Below are 19984 nucleotides of genomic sequence, written 5' to 3'. Positions count from 1 at the left end.
GGTCAAAGGTTATGCATATTTTTATAGCCTTTTTGGCCTAATTCCAAATTGCTCTCCAGAAATGTTAGATTAGTTTACAACTCCACCAAAAGTGCATTAGTGGCCCAATTTCTCCACATCTTTTCCAACATTTATCGTTTTTTCTTTTTGTCATATTAGCCAATCTGAAGTTGTAAGATAGTACCTCAGAGTTATTTTAATTTGCATTTCTCTGATAAATAGTGATTTAGAGATTTTTTATGACTACAACTAGATTTGATTTCTTCGTCTGAAAACTGCTTGTTCAAATCCTTTTTGTTATCAATTGGGTAATGAGTTCTATTCTTTTTTTAATTTTTTTTTATTTTTAGTTTACAACCCTCAGTTCTACATAATTTTGAGTTCCAGATTTTCTTCCCTCCTTCCCCACCTCCCCCCAAGATGGCATGGAATCCCATATAACTTCCACATATAACTTCACATTGAATTAATTTAGACAATAGTCAAGTTATGGAGAAGAATTAAGACCAATGAAATGAATCATGAGAAAGAAGAAACAGGACCAAAAAAAAACCCAACCCCAAAATAAAAACAAAAGAGAGAAAAAGAAAAAAAGGGGAGGGGGGGAGAAGGCTAGCATGAAGTGTGCCTCAATCTGCATTCATAATGAGTTCTATTCTTACAAATTTGACTCAGTTCTCTATATATTTGAGAAATGAAGCTTTTATCAGTGATATTTGTTATAAATATTTTCTCAGTTTTTCTGCTTTCCTTTTTTTCTTGGTTGTATTGGTTTTGTCTATGTTCATGCTTTTTGATTTATTATAAAGAAAATTATTCATTTTACATTTTGTAATGTCCTCTATATGTTATTTGGTCTTACATTCTTTCTGTATCCATAGATCCAACAGGTAAACTATTCCATGCTTCTCTAACTTGCGACATCACCCTTTATGACTAAATCAGGTACCCATTTTGACTTTGTCTTGATGTATGGTGTGAGTTGTTGGTTTATATCTAGTTTCTGCTGTACTGTTTTCTAGTTTTCCTAGAAGTTTTTGTCAAATAGTGAATTATCTTCCCCAAAACTTGGTTCTTTGGGTTTATGAGACAGTAGATTATTATGGCCATTTCCTACTATGTACTGTGTACATAATCTATTTGAATGGTCTCTATTTCTTAGCCAGCACCAGATTGTTTTGATGATTAACATTTAATAATGCAGTTTGAGATCTGGTACAGCTAAGCCACTTTCCTTCACATTTTTCTCCAATTATTCCCTTGATATTCTCTACCCTTTGTTCTTTTCGATAAATTTTATAATTATTTTTTTCTAGCTCTATAAAATATTTTTGGTAGTTTCATTGGTGTGGCACTAAATAAGTAGATTAATTTATATAGATTAATCATTTTATTATATTGGCTTGCCCTACTCATGAGCAATTAATATTTCTCCAAATGTTTAGCATTAACTGTAGTTCCTGGGTTTCGCTTGGCAAGTAGACTCCCAAATATTTTAAATAAACTGCAGTTATTTTAAATGAAATTTCTCTTTATTTCTTGTTGTTGGACTTTGGTGGTAATATATAGAGATGCATTGATTTGAGATTATGTGGGTATATTTTATATCCTGCAATTTAGTTAAAAATGTTAATTATTTCAACTAGTTTTTTTAGTTAATTCTTTAAGTGTACCATCATATCATCTGCAAAGAGTGATAGTTTTGTTGTCTCATTGCATATTCTGATTCCTTCAATTACTTTTTCTTCTCTTATTGCTATAGCTAGCATTTCTAGTAAAATGTAGAATAATCATTGTGATAATAAGCATCCCTGCTTCACTTCTGATCTTACTGAGAAGACTTCTAGCTTATCCACATTACAGATAATGCTTCCTGATAGTTTAGACAGATTCTAATCATTTTAATGAAAGCTTCATTTATTCCTATCCTCTTTAGTGTTTTTAATAGGAATGGACATTCTATTTTGTCAAAGGCTTTTTCTCCATCTATTAAGATAATCATATGATTTTTGTTGGTTTTGCTACTGACATGGTCAATTATGCCTATTGTTTTCCTAATGTTGAACCTTCCTCCTATTCCTAATATCCACTTGGTCATACTGTATGATCCTTGTGATATACTGCTATAATATCCTTACTGGTATTTTATTTAAATTTTTTTGCATAAATATTCAATAAGGAAATTGGTCTATATTATTCTTTCTCTGTTTTTGTTTTTCCTGGTTTATATATCAGTACCATATTTGGGTCATAAAAAGATTTTGGTAGGCCTCCTTCTTTGCCTATTGTTTTTCCCAAATAGTTTATAAAGTATTGGGATTAATTGTTTTTTAAATGTTTGGAAGAATTCACTTGTGAATTGATCTGGCCCTGGTCATACTTTTCTTAGGGAGTTCATTAATGGCCTGTTCACCGTTTTTTTTTTCTAAGATGAGGTTATTAAAGTATTTAAAAGCATTATTAAAGTATTAAACATTATAAATTAATTTAATTGATATAAATAAAATTATATATAAATATAATGTTATATAATGGTTCTTAAAGCCTTTTATTAGGTAATAGAATACTTTTATTAATCTGGGCTATGTTTATTTTTCTAAATATCCATTTATTTTGCTTAGATAGCCAGATTTACTGGCATATAATTGAGCAAAATAGCAAATTCTAAATATATGTATTCAAATATATCCATAGATAGCAAAAAATGGCAAAATTAATTTGGTTGTGAACTCAGCCTTTTCATTTTTGATCCTGGTAACTCAGTCTTCTTTTCTTTTTAAAATCAAATTAACCAATTATTTATCTATTTTATTTTTAAATGACAGCAGCTCCTAGTTTTATTTATTAGTTCAGTGGTTTACTAAATTTCAATTTTACTAATCTCTCCTCTGATTTTCAAGATCACTCATTTGGGGTTTAATTGGGGTTTTTTAATTTGTTCTTTTTCTAGTTTTGTTTTTAATTGGATGGTCAATTCACCGGTTTGCTCTTTCTCTATTTAATGGATGTAAGCATTTAAAGATAAAAATTTCCCCTCAAGTACTGCTTTGGTTGCAACCCTTAAATTTGGTATGTTGTCTCATTGTTTTCATTCTTGTTAGTGAAATTACTGATTTTTTCTATAATTTGTTCTTTGTCCTACTTATTCTTTAGAATTAGATTATTTAGTATCCATTTAATTTTATCTATCCATAGCCCTTTAATGAAGGTAATTTTATTACTGTATGATCTGAAAGGGATGCATTTAATATTTCTGCTTTTTTGAATTTGCTTGTGATGTTTTATGCCCTAATATATGGTCAATTTTTGTGTAGGTGATATGTACCACTGAGAAATATATATATATATATATATGTATATATGTGTAAATATATATATATATATATATCCTTTTCTATTCTCCTTCAGTTTTCTCCAGAGGTTTATCATATCTGACTTTATTAAAATCCTATTCATGTCTCCAACTTCTTTAATTTTTTAAATTAAATTTATCCAGTTCTGAGAGAGGAAATTTTAAGTTCTCCACTAGTATAGTTCTGTTATAGATTTCCTCCTGTAACTCATTTAACTTCTTTAAAAATTTAGATGCTTTACTATATAGTACATATGTGTTTAGTATAGTCAAATTGCGCCTTCCATTTCTGTCTACATATACTCCTAACTTCCTTAATAGTGATAAATTTCTTGGGAATAACAAGTATTATTTTGCCATGTAGTAATATAAACAATTTAACCTTATTAAATCTCCATTTTTTTTCTCTTTCCTATTTACCTTTTCATGCTTCTCTTGAGTCTTGCATTTGAAGATCAAATTTTCTTTTCAGCTCTGTTCTTTTCATTAGGAATGCTTATTCTCATTTTCACTGGGGATGTGATTCTTGTTTGTAATCATAGCCCTTTGCCTTCTGGAATATCATATTCCAAGACCTCAAATCCTTTAATGTAAAAGCTGCTAAATCCTGTGTAATCCTGACCATGGCTCTATGATATTTGAATTGTTTCTTTTTAGCTGCTTACAGTATTTTCTCCTTGATCTGTGAGGTATGGAATTTGGCTATAATATTCCTGGGTATTTTCATTTTGTATCTCTTTCTGGAGGTAATTAGTAGATATTTTCAATTTCCATTTTACTTCCTGGTTCTAGGATACGAAGGCAGTTTTCCATAATAATTTCTTGAATGTGATGTCCAGACTTTTTTTTTATCATGGCTTTCCGTTATTCCAATAATTCTTGAATATCTCCCCTCAATCTATTTTCTAGTTTGGTTGTATTTCCAATGAGAAGTTTCATATTTTCTTTTATTTTTGTTTCATTCATTTGATTTTGTTTTATCTTATCTTGATGTTTAATGGAATCATTAGTTTCCAATTGTACAATTATTTATAAAAAAAATGAGTTATTTTCTTATTTTCTTTTTTATTAGTGTATTTTCTTACATGAGCTTTTGTACTTCTGTTTTCATTTGGCCAGTTCTACTTTTTAAAGAGTTGTTTTCTTTGGTGAATTTTTGTATATCTTTTTTCCATTTTTTTGTGTTTTCTTTATCAAGCTGTTGATTCTTTTTTCATGATTCTTTTACATTATTCTCATTTATTTTTCCATTTTTCTTTAACCTTTATTATTTGTCTTTTAATATTCTTTTTGAGCTCTTCCAGTAGTTCTTTGTGAGCCTGATAGATTCACATTTTCTTTGAGGATTCACATGTAGCCATTTTGACATTGATGTCCTCTTCTGTCTATGTCTTGATACTATCTGTCACCACAGGAACTTTCTATTGTCTGTTTTGTTGTTGTTGTTTGTTGTTTTGGACATTTTTCAACCTGTTTTGTGACTTTTCACTTTATGTTAAAGTTGGGCGCTCCTCCTGTATTACAGAGGGTACTGTACCAGGCTTCTGATAAGAATTAGGGCCTAGCTTTTGACTTGCTCTGGGGGACAGAGCCTTGCTTCTGGCTTACGCTGTAGGTAGTGCCTCACTGCTGGCTTGACCCAGTGCTTGGGGTCTCACTGCTGGCACCCTGGGGTGTGGCCTACTACTGGTTTACTTTGGCACTGCTGGCACTGGACTGTGCTCTCCGGCCCCAATAAGAGAGACCTTCCTGCAATACTCTAAGTTAGAATCCTCCAGCCTGTTCTGTGCTGGAACATTGCTTTGCTGCTCCAAAATTCTTTTTGAGGCATTATTTCAAGGTTGTTTGGATGGGGAATTTGGGAGAGCTCAAGTGAGTTCCTGCCTCATTCTGACATCTTGGCTGTAAAAGTGATAACAAGGCCCTGTTAAAGTTGTAGCTGCTAGCAGCAAGGCTTAGTTGTTACTTTTTATAGCCTTTTCCCTTCAAATCTGGATCCTCTCTCCACTTTTTATTTCTCCCTATCCATTTTAAGAGTCTAGGTAGTACTTTGCTCCCTGGAAAGTACATTTTTTTTCTTCAGAAAGTTTCTATGTATTGTGAACTAGCATGTCATAATTCTGAACTTAGAGTGAGAAAAATTGGGCTTGTTTCCTCCTTGGGAACCTACTAATTATGTGTCTGACCCTGAAAAAAACAACCTTGAATTGTTCTCATCCTCTATTTCCTCAAATGTAAAATGATAAGAATAAGGTTGTAGCCTAGTAAAGTAACCAACAAGTGAAATTATATATATATATATATATATATACATATATATATATATATATATATATATATATATATATAGCACTAAAAGAAGTGTGAGTTATTCTTCCTGTAAAGCAGCAAATCAGTGATACAGATGCTGCTATTTTTTTAGCTTCAAAGTAGAGCTGGAAACCTCCATGGCTGCAGGCGAAGTAGTTTCCCTGCTTCACTTCAAAAGCTTATTGCAGTGGGATCACAATGACAGCCCACAGACAAGGAGAATACCTGAGAGATTTCACAACTGGTTTTCTCCCTCTTTATACTCTTTGCTTATAGTCCTTTCAGTAACTGTGTGTACAGAACTAGAAAGATATACTATTTAGCTTAAAACAGGCAACTGTTTAGAATAAATAGAATATTTTTTCTGGTTTGGCCAAAAAGCCATTCCAGATGTTTTAGGGCCTCTCATATCCTCTTGAGAATAAAAGAAGATCTCCCCAAAATTCCACCTTCATTCATAGTCTTTCTCTTCTGTAGCATCTGAAGCTTATTGCATATTACACATATATAACATAATATATATAACATATATACATAATGTATGACACAAATACATAATGTATGATACATGTACCTGTCTTTTACACATTATCTCTCCCTACCTTGTATAGTTATTACACATATATGTTGATGGATTATAATTAGAGACTTTCTCACATTTGATCTTCATAATAACCCAACAGTAGTGTAAGAATTACTAACTCTAATAGTCAGAGGAGGAAACAAAGGTTCACAATGAAATGACTTTCCTGAAACCTCATAGAGGGTAAGATTCCAAGCCTAAATCCAAGGCTAAGTTTTTATAAGATTTTATGTTGAATTACACTACCTCTATCCTAGCCACAGTTTCACTTCTGATGATAAAATTGCAATGACTTTTTTTCCTTATAGGTATGATGTGCCTAGGGTCTATTTTTCCATGTGATTCTACAGGCTTTTGTTTTCTGCTCTAGAAGGATCTCTAAGGATTTCCCCAAACACTCAAGAATTTTACCTAGTTTTGATTCCATTTTTCTCCCTTTTGGGAGCAGTGAGAGGAAGGTAGAAATGTGGATAGGTACAACACATAAGCCAAGTAAACCAGCAAGTGAGTCAGATTTAGGAGTAGAAGTGCAGGATTCCCCACCTCTGAAATGCGTACAATACTTCATACCAGACCTGCACAACATATGGCCTTCAGGCTGCTTGGGTGTGAAAAATGTAGGGTTGCCACTGCACACTTCCCTGTTTGTCACATGACTGCAACAGCCAATCATCCTCAGTCTTTTTCTAGTCTAACCTATCTATGGCCCACAGAAGTTCAGAAGTTGTCCAGGTCTACTTTATATATTTCTAACAAAGCTAATTACTGTCTTGGATTGTAGATATCCCCTACTATGAGTTTTATCTTCTCTTATGGATTATAAACTTCTTCTGATTAAGGAACCTAATTCACTTTGTACTCCACACAACAGCTATGATACTTTGATCCCCTATGATACATAGTATGGTGTGTAGGCATTCATTAAAAAAAGTTTAAATAAGCAAATATAGAAATATAATATCTCATTTCACTTGCCAAATCTTAGTTTTTGCAAGCTTCTTCTCCACTCCATCTTTAGCTAAAGTTAAAGACAGAGTAGAGAGGAAGTATATTGTAGTAGAGGTAGAGAAAGAAAGCTGACCCTTGATTTAGAGGAAAGATGGATTCCCATCTTTTCTCTGGACTTACCCTCTTATTTCCCACAGGTAACTCCCTCAAACTATGCATTTCTGAGCAGATAACATTCTGCATTGGCAAAGGAGCTTCTTTACCAAGAGTTGCCTATACTGATGAAAAAGTTTTCTGTATGGGTTGATAAGATTTTAAGATAAGAAACCCCATATTTTGCCTATGTTTACATATTTCTTTGTAATCCAAAAAGACATAAAGAAAAGTCTTCATCAATACCTCTTTTTTCTGAGTCTGAAGTTTTTAATTAAATCAATGGAAACTATGCCTATTAGGCATTTGAATATTAATGATCATAGTAGGGGTTATTTATGTAGAGAAAGGTACTGAATTTCTTTTCTTAATTAATCTTCCAGAATTAAACATCATTGATATTTGAAATACTAATAGCTTTGAGAAATAGAAAAATGTCCCAATTATTGACTTGTTAATAACGTGTATTAGAAAAAAATGTTTAAACAATGATATGATTGAAATATTATACTATGTCTTTAAGAATATAAATGGGTAAATAAAGGACCTTAGTCCACAAGAACAGAACAGTGATATGATTAATGTGGTTACACTGAGATTTTTCCTCCTTTTTTGTCTCCTTTATTCTTATTTGTTTTTGAAAAACCATTTTCTTCTGAAGTAGTTTCCTTTCTTAGGAAATTGCCACGCTTGAAAGTAAACAGTTTTGCCATAGAGAAATTGATTTTACTTGAGAAAAAAAAAAAAACAACCAAAAACCCCCTGTAAAGATGTAACTTAAAGTAATAAGTTAAGACAGTAGCCTTTACATTATTGGTGAGAGGATGGCACATAATACTTAGATGAGGGAAATGGATACAGTTAGGGGATTCACCTAGGTGGACAGAATGGCTTTAAAAAGGCATATGGAATGATGTTATATTGACTTATACTGTCACAGTGGAAGATCAAAGATAATCAGTAATAGGAGATGATAATAGTTTGGGACAGTAAGGGAAGATAGGTAAGGCAGGTGAGATGACATCAATAACCTTATAACTCATGATTTCAGAAACTCAGTATCTTTGAAAATGTATATTAGAAAAATATAAAAAGAGAGTCAATTAACTTGGCTTACAATTAAACAGATCAAAAAATGAACAAATAACTTGCTGGGAAGGGGTGGAGAAATGACACAGGTTAAAATGAAGTCAATACAAGTATAAAAGTTAACAACAATTTTTTTTAAACTACATTAATCCGAAATCAAGGACAGAAGAAGAAATATTTAAAATTAGAGGATACAAAAAGAAACTTGAAAATATGAAAAAGACTAGAGATCTGATGAATAAAATGAAGATTTCTTTTTAAAAGGTCAACATAATAGACAAATTGCCATTAAAAATCAACAAGCCAAACTCACAACAGGGTAAAGAAAGATAATTATTTAAAACACTATACAAGATTATATGCCAACAAAACTTAGAATGAAAGAAAAGTGAGTGTGTACTTACAAAAATACAAAATACACAAACTACTGAAAAAGAGAAACAATCCAATATCAGAAAAGGAAGTTGAAGAAGACATAAATGAGAGACCTTAGAAGCTATCTTAATCCCTTTATTAATCCCTGTTTTTAATCCCTTTATTTATTTTTTTAAGTTGAAGAAAGTAAGGCCAGAAAGGTTACTTTAAATGTCTTGCCTGATATCACGAAACTATTGAGTGACAGACTGGATCTGAGTAATCAGGCCATTGGATCACAGATATAGATTGGGAAAAACCTCAGAGGTCTCCTTGTCCAATCTTCTCACATTTCAGATGAGGAAATTGAGATCTAGGGAAGTTAAGTGACTTCCCAGGGTCATAAAGGTAACAAGCATTAGAGATGAGATTTTAACTCTGATCCTCTTAATACCAATCCAATGATCTGTCCATTGTACTATGTTGCATGTCTGAAATTTTTTCTTTATGCATATTATTAGGACCTTTATGATCCATTCACACATTATTCATCCTATTTCCTTATCTACTTTTTTCATATGTGTGTCTGCCATTGTATGTCTTAGATTGTATGAAGTAAGGTCTATATCAGGGGTGAGAAACCTGTGACTTCAAGGCCACATGTGGCCTTCTAGGTCCTTGGGTGTGGCCTTTCAAGTCCAAGTTTTACAGAACAAATTGCGGCTGTAGTTTCCCCACCCATGATCTATATATTTATGTAGTTATCATACATACTTTGTATGAAGATTTTTTTAATTAGAAAGCATGAGCTGCTTTTTCCTCTCATTAGTTACTGTCGCTAAAACATAATTAGAAGGGCATATGTTTTCTATAATGAATTTTCCTTTGCCCAACTGAATAAAAATGTATAGCGCTGAAAATATGGATTAGAAAGAATTTAATCATAGAAGTTTTGTACACTCACAACATTGATGTACTTACCTATAGATTCAAGGAAAACCTAACCTTATTCATGTAGTCTGCAGGATAGATTTACTCCTTTCTAAATGAATATTGAACATTCATGGTTTTTGTTAAGAGTTTGCTATGTTGTGGGTTTTTTTCTTAAGGTTTTAGTACTGGGATGCTAATGGCCTCAGGGCAAAGCTCTCTGTGGAGCTCTAAAATATAATAAAATACACAATAAACTAAACTGAATATAATGTGATGTTCATAGAGTATACAAAAGGTACTAAAGGATTTTGTGCTTCTCACCTAGACTTACCATATTAACATCAGTTAACAATGTCTGAGTGGTTGCCATAGTAAAGAAGAGAAAGGATGGCAGAAAACAGATTTTTATTATAGTTTACTTTATCTCCATTCTAAACTGTGTTACTGTGACTTTCCTCATATGGGAAAATATGAAGATATATGAATAAAGTTTTCCTGACCATTCAAGGAGAGTTTCTGAAAATTAAATTAAATCAAATGGATTCCATAAGGATTGATAATCATTTAGACCATTATCTAGTTTAAAATATGGTTAGAAACTGCATTATGTCTCACACATCAAAAGCATGCAAGGTTTCTATGCAGAATTACTAAAGACATGTTAAATTATTCAAAGCCCTCCAAAATGTACCTTTTCATCCCCATTTCACACTTCCCCTACATATCATCAAACCCAGTAGGACTCAATTCTCTGGAGTGGTTCAGGCTATGCTTTTTTTTTGTTACCTTTTGCATTTATTCACTTCATTCCCTAAGCCTCGGAATGGAGTAATTTAATCTTACAACTTTGACTGATCCCTGACCAATCCCTCCTTTCAGACTTAGTTTAAATGTGATCTCCTTCATGATTCCTTCCTTGATTTCCCCAATAAAAGATGTGTTTTACTTCCTCAGAGCTTCTATAGGATTCTCTAAATTCCCTATGGGATGGTAATGACATCTTATCCTCTTCTGTTTCACATCATAGTTAATGTGTATGTTTTTCATCATCCCTACTAACTAGGTGACAGAATAGGTACTGTGTCTAATCTCTCTCCCTCTTCCTCTCTCTCTCTCTCTCTCTCTCTCTCTCTCTCTCTCTCTCTCTCTCTCTCTCTCTCTTTGTCATACACACACACACACAACCATGCCTCATGGTTCCTTCCAGCTGTTGCTAAGTTCATTTTCAACATACGGATTCAAAACATCTCAAATTGATGATTATATTCAAATACTACAAAGATTATGGTGTTCACCACTGCCATCATTCACTTTGTAAATGATTAGTTATCAATTTATGAGTCCTTATAAAAAGGACTTTAAAGTGTGTAAGGTATTAAAAAAACATGGAGTTGGCAGTTAAGATCATGAGACCTCAATTTTGAAAATTATAAAACAAGAATGAAAAAAAAACAAGAATAACACCCTGAAGAGAAAACAAAATTCATTTAAATTTACGTATATGGAACTTGAAGGCATTTGTTATTGTCTCTTCATTTCTATCAATGTTAATGATATGCTGCATTCTAGCACATAATATTAGACTTCAATTCCAAGGTGACAGTTATATCAACAAATCTATTATATATGAACATGATTGAGGATTTCTTTAGTCCTATTGATTAACATTTTCACTGGAAAAGCTCATAGTTTCCCAACACCTGTTATGCCATATGCATATGCTATTAATAACTTATGAGTCTCAATAGAATTTACTGTAGCTGAACTTGATAAAAGACCAAAAGTAAATAATGAATTTACATGTTCATCCTTGATGCTTTAATTTCTTATGAGAACTTTTGCTTGGTCATTTATTGTCAAGTGACATTTTAATTTAGAATTGGTGAAAGCATATGTTGAATACAGGAAAAATGTTTTAGTAGTTGAATTATGTAGGACAAAATTGCTAACATATAGTTATTGAGCCAAAGTAAATACACTTTTGTGTAATATTAAGCACTTAATTATGAGGAAACATTTCATTAGTTACATCTCTGAATTTAATAGAATATTTAATGAATGGCAATTTAAAACCAATTGGCACATTTAGTACAGTTTAATAAATTATTAAACATGATAATGTATCTGTGGAAAATATATTTAAATTGGCATTCAATCCAAATATGATCTTAATATTTATTAAGGCAGATTCAACAATAATCAAGGTACACTTGATTGAGAGCCAACCTCAGAGTCAGAGTTATGAAACCTGCCTGTGTTTAAGTCTTACCTGCACTCCATAAATCTGATTGATCTTACATGAGTCAGTTAACATCCTGAGTACTTAATATAATTCTCTAAAAACCTAAGGCTGATCTCTAGTCTCAGGTAGAGTTTCACCTTCTGCAGGAAGCCTTTCCCAGCCTTCCTGAATCTTTAGGGCCTTCCCTCAGAGACTACCTCAAATTTGTCTTGTATATATGTTGTTCATATTTTTTTCTTAAATGTTGTCTCACCACTTAAGTTATGAGCTCCTTGAGAAGAGAGAATGATTTTTGCTTTTCCTTGTACCCGTAAAACTTAACACAGTACCTGGCACATAGTAAGATGTTAGGGATCTGAATGGGTGTCTTCCATCTATGCAGGGATTCTACCATTTTCTGTTGCCACCTCATAGCCAGCTTCTTAGGGTGAGACCACCTTAGACCAGGGATAGAGAACCTGCAGCCTTGAGGCAACATTTGGCCACAGTTCTTCACCCCTGCCTTAGACCATGTGCTGTTGTCTTGAGTGTTCCATCTCCTGCTGGGTCCACCATGATCCCTGAGGAGAAGCTGCTAAGGGTAGCTGGGCATCTTCCATCTGCCCCAAAGCAACCACTTCCATCTATACCAGGACAAGGCATCTTCTGCTTCCTGATGCCAGTGCATTCTCCTAACTAGGATGTGGAGAGCCTCCAGTACAAAAAAAGAAGAACCCTCTCTTTGACTTCAGACCTCCCATCTTCTGCTGTACCTGTCCTTTGAGGGTAGAAGAGTGGCACAATCCACTGAATGATGAACATTCTCATACCTGGTCATAATGTTCACATAGCAAAGGCTAAAGTCCTCTAAATCATCATCTGAACACCACTCCACACCCCCTACCACCTGATTCCTCATTCCTGTTTCACTGAGCCTTCCCACCCCAAATTCTGTCCAGCCATTCCACTGTGTCCTCTGGAATACCTGTTCTGCCAACAGCATACTTCCCTTCATCTTAAATCTTTTCCCTTCCCATTCCTTCCATCTACTAGCTGTTACTGAAACCTGTCTCCTCTCTGACGACACAGTCTCTCTGGCCACCCTTTAAAAATTGGCTACACTTTCAGTCATTCTCCTTGGATTGCTGATCAAGGGAGTGGAGTTAAAATACTTCTAGTTCCCCATCGGCACTTTTAGGTTCTCGCCCTTGTCCATCACTCAGTAATCTCTCTTCCTTTGAGGTTCATGCTATTCATATCTACCACCCAATCAAAATCCTGGTGGTTATTGGCTATACACCTCACAGGTCACTCCCCTTCCTTCCTCAATGAGTTTGATACCTGGCTTACAATTTTCCTATCCTCCCTAACTTCTCCTTTCATACTAGGGGACTTCAACCTATATATTGATTCTTCCTCAAATACCCTAAAGATGTAGTTCCTACAAGTATTCACCTCTCATGAACTATTCCTTCACCTACTTCATTCACACACAAAAACGGTCAGACTCTTGATCTTGCTATCATGTACAATGTGTCACCTCCATGTTCAAGAATTTCTACACGCATGCTTCTGAATAAAGGTGGAGTAAACCACACACAATCATTCTGACTGCATCCATTACAAATGTATGTTACAAAACCTCAATTGGGCTACTCCTGCTATGTAATCTTATTTATACTTTCCTTATCAATTCATTCTCCTACTTTCCACAGTGGCTTTCCAAACTTTCTCATCCCTCCTTAAACTACCAATGAACCCTTCCCCTTACTTTTTCAGCTGAGAACCTCACCTTATATTTCACAGGAAAAAAAATGAGACCATACAATATTAACCGCCTCATCTCCTATCACTCAGATACCTTCTATCACTCTCTCCTTTACCCCTTTTTCGCATGATGAAGTGGCCTTACTGCTTAAAAGGGCAAATCCCTCTAGTTGTTTAGTCAATCTCATTCTATCCCTAGTTCCTCCAAAGCTGGCCCTTCTGTCATCCCCACACTTTCACTTACTTTTAATTTCTTCCTGTTTATTGACTCATCACCTACTGCTTACAAACATACCTATATGTCCCTTATTCTGAAGAAACTTGAACTTAATTCTTCTATTCCTGCCAACTATAGTTTTACATTGCTTCTGATCTTTCTACCTAAACTTCCCAAACCAGCCATCTGCAATAGGTCTCTCTATTTTGTCTCCTTTCACTTTCTTCTTAACATCTTATAATCTAGCTTCAGACCTCATCATTGCATTGAAATTGCTATCTCCAAAGAATTAATGATCTCTTAACTGCCAAATCCACGGCCCTTCTTAATTCTCCTTCTCCTTGACTAGTCCATGGCTTTTGACAGTATTGATCACTGTTTCCTCCTTTTTTCTCTAGGTTTTCAGGACACCACCTTTTCCTGGTTTTCTTTCTACCTATCTCCTTTTCTTTATCCTCTACTGGATGTTCCTTAGATCATTAGGTGTCCTACAGGGTTCTTTCCTGGACCTTCTCATATTCTATCTCCGTATTACTTCTGTGATCTCATTAGCTCTTATGGATTTAATTAATGTTTTTATGCTAATGGTTTTTAAATCTACTTATTCAGCTCGAATGTTTCTTCTGACTTCCAATCTTACATTTCCAAGTGCTTTTCATATATCTTTAACTAGATATCCAATAGATATCATAAACTCAATGTTACCAAAAGAGAATTCATTATTTCTCTACATGAACTCTCATCTTTCCTACCTTCTCAATTGTTGCACTGGACAATATCATACTAGTCCATCAGGCTTGCAACCTAGAATTCATCCTGGATTCCACACTATCTCTCACCCCACACGTCCAATCTGTTGCCAAATTCTATAGATTTGGCTTTGTCAATATCTTTTGAATATGTAGCCTTTTCTCCTTTGACACTGCTACACTCTAATGCAGGCCCTTGTGACCTCATGCCTGGATTATTGCAATAGCCTGCCAGTGTGTCTGCCTGCTTCAAGTATCTCTCCACTCCAATCCATCCTCCATTCATCCAATAAAATGATTTTCCTAAAGCACAGATCTGATCATGTCCTAATCCTACTCAATAAACTATAGTGGCTCCCTATTGCCTCAAGTAACAAATACCAAATACTCTGTTTGGCATTATAAGCCTTTCATTCATATGACTTCTGGGGACTGAGCAAAGCGTAGAGAAAGTGGAGTAAGCACTACAGCCAAGCTCTCCCAATATTTCCCACCCAAACAGCTTTAAAATAACACCTCAAATTGAAATACTAGAACAGCAGAGCCAACAAAAGATCAGACTGAGACATTTTTTTCCAGCCCAATATAAATTAGGAGGTGTGAGAGGTCTATGACATTGGAGTGGGGACTGGCCTGGAAAACACATGATGTCAACACCAGGTATGAACTTTGGAGGCAATGACAGCAGAAGCAGAAGCTTCAGGAATTAAGCCAGAGATGGAAAGGGAATTGGACACCTTGTCAGAAAGAGATTACAGAGGAACCCTGTTCTAACACTGGGTACATGACTAGGTACTGTTTAGCTAGCAAGTTCATTGCCTACCCTATTCTGGATTGCAGTTCAAAGGAACAAGGAGCACTTGTAGTCTCAAGAGATCAGGGGTCCTAAAAAGCACATCATTTATATCACAAAGGAACATGGGCACTGAGAAGCAATATTGCTTTGCTGCTGTAAGGGATCAGGGACCCTTCCCAGGAAAGTACCAGGGCACAGACCAGGACAGCAAAGACCACACCTCTCAGGATCCCACTATCTTGGAAAACTTCCAAATTTCCAGAACTAGTTCTGAAAACAGCTCCTCCATATTACTACCTTAAGCCTGGGACAGAGCCACACACCCTTGAGCCAACTTTAAGATATAAAGAGTCAAATGTAAAGACAAAGATCAAAGTCAATAAATAGACTAGAACAATGAGCAAACAAAAAAAAAAAACACCCTAACCTTAAAGCTACTATGATAACAGAACAGATCAAGATATAATCTCAGAAGATAACCATATTTAAAAAGAAAGCTACAAGAAAAGGCTCAAGTAAAATTATGAATTGTGCACAGACCCAACAAGAATTTCCAAAACATCTAAAATAGGATTCTAAAATTCAAATAAGAGTGATAGAAACAAATTGGGTAAAGAAATGAGAGCGATGCAAGAAAATTATGAAAAGAAAAATAATCTTGGTAAAAGAGGCACAAAAAATGCTGAAAAAAAATAATACCTTAAAAACCTTATTGACCAAATTGTAAAAGAGGCACAAAACTTGAATGAAGAAAAGAACCCCTTAAAAAGTATAATTGACCAAATGGAAAATGAGGTACACAAGGTCACTCAAGAAAATCATTCCTTACTTAGAACTGGGCAAGTGGAAGCTAATGACTCCATGAAACATCATGAAGCAATATAACAAAGTCAAAAGAATGAAAAAAAATAGAATAAAATTTGGAATATCTCATGGGGAAAAAAGCAACAACTGACTTAAAAATATATTGAGGAGAGATAATGTAAGAATTATTGGAATGCCTGAAGGCTATGATTAAAGAAGGAGCCTTGATACCATATTTGAAGAAAACTGCCCTGATACCTAGAAAACAAGGGTAAAATAAAAATTGAGAGTCCACTGATCACCTCCTGAAAGTCATCCCCAAATAAACACTTCCAAAAATATTATAGCTACGTTCCAGAGCTCTGAGGTCAAGGAGAAAATATTTCAAGGAGCCAGAAATGAACCATTCAAGTATTTCAGAGCATCAGTTAAGATCGCACATAATTCAGCAGCTTTCACATTAAAGGAATGAGGCTTAAAATATGATATTGCCAAAGGCAAAGGAGCTAGGATTACAAACAAGAATAACCTACCCAGCAAAACTGAATATATTTTTTTAGGGGAGGGGGAATGGAAATTAAATTAGAGGACTTTCAAGCATTCCTGATGAAAAGCTAAGAAATGAAGAGAAAATTTGTGTGCTAAATGCAAGAGTCGAGAGAAGCATAAAAAGGAAACATAAAAAAATCATATTTCACTCAATAAAGTTGAAATATTTATATTGCTATATAGGAAGATGATACATGTAACTCCTAAGAACTTTATCATAATTAAGGCAGTTAGAAAGGCTCTTCATAAACAGAAAGCATGCGAGTGGGTTGATTATCTGGAGGCAATCTAAAAAAAAATGGATGGGCGAAAAAGAAGGATATTAAGGAAGAAGGGAGAAGAAGAATGTGGGAAATTAATTCATATAAAAGAGGGATGCAATGAAGAGCTTTCATAGTGAAGGAGAGAACCTCAGTCTTATCCAAATTGGTTCAAAGAAGTAAGAATACATATATGTGTGTGTGTACGTATATGTGCATATGTATATGTATATATGTACAATACACATACAAACTCAGCTATATAGAGAAATCCATCTTACCCAACAGGGAAATAAGGAGGGAAAAGATGGGTGATAAAAGGGACAGTAGATTAAGGAAGACAATGTTCAAAAGGAAAACAGATTTTACAGTAGGGACAGGTTAAAAAGGAAGAGAAAGAAGGATAAATAGAAGAAAATAGGATGGAAGGAAATTACAAAGTTATCATAATGGTTAGCATGAATGGGATGACCTAATCCATTAAACAAAAGTGGATAGAAACCAGAATTCACCAAATGTTGCGACCAAGAAACACACTTGAAACACAAAACCACACAGTTAAAATAAAGGGCTGGAACTCAATCTATTATGCTTCAACCAAAGTAAAAAAAAAAAAAACAGGCATAGTAATCAATATGTCAGATAAAGTAAAAATAAAAACAGACCTAAATATAAGATATTACATGGCAAACTACATCTTGTTATATTAAATGTATATGTACCAAATGGCACATCATACAAATCCTTTTTTGTACTTCACAACTTCTGTTTTTCTTTTTTTTTTCTAAAAATAGTTATTTAATATTTTATCTTCCCCCAATTCCATGTAGAAAAAATTTTAAACCTTTTTTAAAATTTTGAGCTCCAAATTCTCTCCTTTCCTCCCTGACCCCCCTCATTGAGGAGGCAAGCAAATTTGATATCGATTATACCTGTACAATCATGCAAAACATATTTCCAAAACAGTTATGTTGTGACAGGAAACAGACAAATAAAAAAGGAAAAAAATAAAGAAAGGTAAAAAAGTATATTTTGATCTTCTTTTATCATCTATCAGTTATTTCTCTGGAAGTGGATGGCATTTTTTCATAAATCCTTCAAAATTTTCTTGGATCACTGTATTGCTGAGAATAGCTAAGTCATTCACAGTTGGTCTTCATACAAGATTGCTATTAGTGTGTACAATGTTCTCCTGGTTTGCTCATTTCACTTTGCATCGGTTCATGTAAGTCTTCTGATGGTTTTTTTTTCTTTTTCTGAGAGCATCCTATTCATCATTTCTTATTGTACATAGTTTTCCAACACAATCATAACCCACAACTTCCACAGCCATTCCACAAATGATGGGTGTTCCCTCAATTTCCTATTCTTTGCCACCACAAAAAAAGCTGATATAAATATTTTTTCTACATACAGGTATTTTTCCTTTTTTATTATCTCTTTGGGATGAAGAACTAGTAGTGGTATTGCTGGACCAAAGGTTATGCATGGGTTTTATAGCCATTTGTGCATAGTTCCAAGTTGCTCTCCAGAACTGTTAAATCAATTCACAACTCCAACAACAATGCCTTAGTTTCTCAATTTTCCTTTATCATCTTCAACATCTGATATTTTCCTTTTCTGTCATAATAGCCAATCTGATATAATATCAAATTTCTTAAAAGATAAATTGAGTTACAGGAGGAAATAGATAGTAAGGGTAAACAGTTTTCTCCTCTCTAAACCACATAAGTAACTATAAAATAGATAAGAACAAAGTTAAGGGGAGGGATAGAATTTTAGAAAAGTTAGATATGACAAATTCTGTAGAAAATTGAATGGGAATAGAAAATACTATTTCTTTTTCTCAGGTGTATTTGGCATCTTTGCAAAATTTGACCATGTAGTAAAGCACAAAAACACACAACCAAATACAGAAAATTTAAATGCACCTTTTTCAGACTTAAATGAAACAAAATTTACATTTTAAGAAAGGATTTGGGAAGAATAGATTAAAAATTAATTGGAAACTAAATAATCAAATCCTGAAGAATGAATTGGTCAAATAACAAATCATAGAAACAAAAAATAATTTCATTAAAAAGGACAAAAGTGAGACAACATACCTAAATTTGTGGGATGCAGCCAAAGCAGCACTTGGGGGAATATTTGTATTTCTAAATTAATATAACAATAATAGAGAGAGAGAGTAGATCAATGAATTGATCATGCAAGTAAAAAAATAGAAAACAACAAACAAATAACCAATGAAAAAATAAATGGAAATTCTGAAAATCAAAGCAGAAAAATAAAATTGAAAGCAAAAGAAACATTGAGTAAATAAATAGAAGTAGAGGTTAGTTTTATGAGGGTAAAAAGTAATAAAGTAGATAAACCATTGCTTAATTTGATTTTTAAAAAAGAAAGAATAAAACCAAGTCACCAGTATCAAAACTGAAAAGAGTGAATGTACCACCAATAGTAGCATGGAGATTACAGCATTTTTCCACAAGGATAATATGCTATGATCAGGTGGAATTTATAGTAGGAATGTAGCACTCATTTAATATTATGGAAACTATCAGAAAAATTGATCATTTCAATAACAAAAACAATACAAATCACATGATAATCTCAATATGAAAAGGGATAATCTTTAAATCAATTAGTATTAATTACTTTGATTTTAGTTTGATTGTACTGCTAAGTTACCCCCTTTTTAGGAAAGGCTATCCCTCATATCTAAGCCAAACTAACACAGATGTTCTCTAGGGTCTAGGTTACCTATAGATTTAATGAATAGATAGATTGAGAAGACTTCATTATTTAGTAGTAGATAATTTAGAGTAAGATACATATCTTTGTAGGAATAAGATAATCATAGGATTATAAGACTTTTTTAAAGGTTAATTTCCCCTTT

Source organism: Trichosurus vulpecula, chromosome 6 (assembly GCF_011100635.1).
Source record: "Trichosurus vulpecula isolate mTriVul1 chromosome 6, mTriVul1.pri, whole genome shotgun sequence".
Lineage (NCBI taxonomy): Eukaryota > Metazoa > Chordata > Mammalia > Diprotodontia > Phalangeridae > Trichosurus > Trichosurus vulpecula.
Note: the sequence above shows the minus strand (reverse complement) of the source record.